The following is a 2,545-nucleotide window of genomic DNA, read 5'->3' as shown; positions in this document are numbered from 1 at the left end:
CACCAGGGCAGTACATCTAGAGATAACACCCGATATGACTGCTCAATCATTTATTCAAGCTTTCCGCAGATTCGCAGCACGCCGATCATGCCCTAAGCTCATGATTTCAGATAACGGAGCAAACTTGGTAGCTGGAGAAGCATGTCTACGGGAAATCTGTTCCCATCCTGCAGTTACTTCCACACTGGAACAGCGTCATTGCAGATGGAAATTTATCCCTCCGAGAGCCCCATGGCACGGAGGATTTTATGAACGGTTAATAGGAACTGTAAAAAGATCCATGAGAAAATCGCTACACCGTCAGAAAATCAATCTTCAAGAACTCCAGACAGTAATCACGGAAATAGAATCAAGGGTGAATAACCGGCCGTTGACTTACTTGTCTGAGGATCCTACTCAACATGAGCCATTAAGTCCTGCCCACCTAATATATGGAAGACTTCTGACTCCAGTACCATCTCTAGTGGATGATGAGATCAGAGATCCCTCATATGTGGGTCAGAGCGAGTTGGTTCAGGGGCATAAGCATCTGTCCAGCCTAATCCAAAAATGGAATGATGTTTGGACAAAAGAATATCTTACATCTCTATGAGAACATCACTATGGGGCTAATGTCCCACATAATATAGCTAATCTCCAACCTGGCGATATTGTCTTGGTAGACAGTGATGGCCCTAGGGCTGACTGGCCATTAGGTAAAGTTGTCTCAGTCCATCCAGATAGTCAGGGGATTTTGAGAATAGTCAAAATCCTGTCTAAAGGAACAACTTCCCTGAAGACATTGGACAAACTCATCCACATGGAATCAGTGAGCCAGCTGCAGTTAGATCCTGAGAGACCTCAAGACACTCTAACTCCACAAGACCCACAGACTCCTAACAGACACAATCGTCCACAACGGACAGCAGCACAAAAGTGCAAGCAAAATTTGCACTTATATTATCAATCCAATGGAGAGTAAATAAATACATATGGTTACTATTGTCCTAAGTATTGGACTCTGTGCCAGTTCTCTCCCTCTGGAAGATGTGGGAAATTTTTACCCACCATATCTAATAATCATCTAACAAATGTATAATTTCTATATCATATCAAAATCATATCTAAATCGTATCAAAATCATATTAGAATCATTATAGATTCATTATATAGCTTGATCCTGGATGACAATGGCACCATGAACACGTACGCAACCGTGCCCTTTTGATGCCTACGTGACTTTGTACATGATCTCTCAAGGATCCAGAAGCTTCTAGAAGGATTTCTTAATTAAAAAGCTATTGGAACATTGATCGCTTCCGGTAGAGATTAAAAATCGAATCCTTAATAAGATTCAGTGGTACTTTCAAATACTACTTATAATCTTTAAATCTTATATCTAATTATATTATAATCACATCTTATCTTAATCATAAGTCTAGACTGTAAAAATAATCAATCAATATTCATTGAAAGCTACCTCTCAAGGGAGGGAGGAGCATCTTGGGAGCAAGAAGCATGCTCCAAGACGCCCCGCGGGCACTGCGCGTTTGTTTACAACTGAGTGAACAAGTGACTGATCCTTAGCGAACATTACCAGCTCAAGGACACCTTATCTAATATTTTTTATCGCCAGTGAACACTCTCTAGAACTGGGGGAGTACCTGGACAATATCTACAAGGAAAATCCTAGAACATTTATATAAAATAAGAGTGTTTAGTGGAGATCACAGTGACGCGGTTTCCACCACCTTCATTCCTATTCTTTATCTCAAATCATTCTTCTGCAACTGCAGGGACAATCACGTAGCAACGCTACCAGATCATCATACAGCAACGCTGTAGCAAAATATAGTGCCTAAACTCAACAAGAGAGAGTTAATCTGTCTGGCACCTTGTCAGACAAGGCACCCCGACTGGCAGAGAAGTATATTGAATGTTATTTGGTATATGATTGGCCAATTGTATGCTTGTGTGACTTTAATATCCGATAAATCTGTCTGTTGGTTAAAAAGCGAGGCTAAGCCTCACATTTCAGTAAGTTTATTAATATTGTAGATGAGCAGCAGGTCCTTGTCCAGGCACTAAACCTCATGTGTGTCCAGTTGTCAGAAAAAGATTCAGTCGCAATGCTTAAATAAAGTCTCATGAGTGTCCATTGTGTGGAAAAGGATTCAGTCAAGCTGACTACATAATCATATAAATTGAATATGTCTGCATATATATTTGAATATATAAATTAAGTTATCGATTGCTTGCTTAGTTAATTTTTAAGTTATCATATAAGTTCATTTAATTGAATATAATTTCTAGTACTTAGTTAACAGTATTTAGACTACATTTAAGGTCATTTATTATACTTTTACAATTTAATTTGTTGTTTATAGTATAAGTACATATTGGCTGTTAATAGTTATGGTGCTGGGTTAGACTATGTATGTTTAAATCCCTGATTTAAACAGAGCCAGTGTTCAGTCAGATAACTGAATTTATTAAATCTTATCCTTGTATAAAATACAAGCTGATGTGAGATCCCTGTCTACAATTGGACTGGAACTTCTATCAA

Source organism: Procambarus clarkii, chromosome 77 (genome assembly GCF_040958095.1).
Source record: "Procambarus clarkii isolate CNS0578487 chromosome 77, FALCON_Pclarkii_2.0, whole genome shotgun sequence".
Taxonomy (NCBI): domain Eukaryota; kingdom Metazoa; phylum Arthropoda; class Malacostraca; order Decapoda; family Cambaridae; genus Procambarus; species Procambarus clarkii.
Note: the sequence above shows the minus strand (reverse complement) of the source record.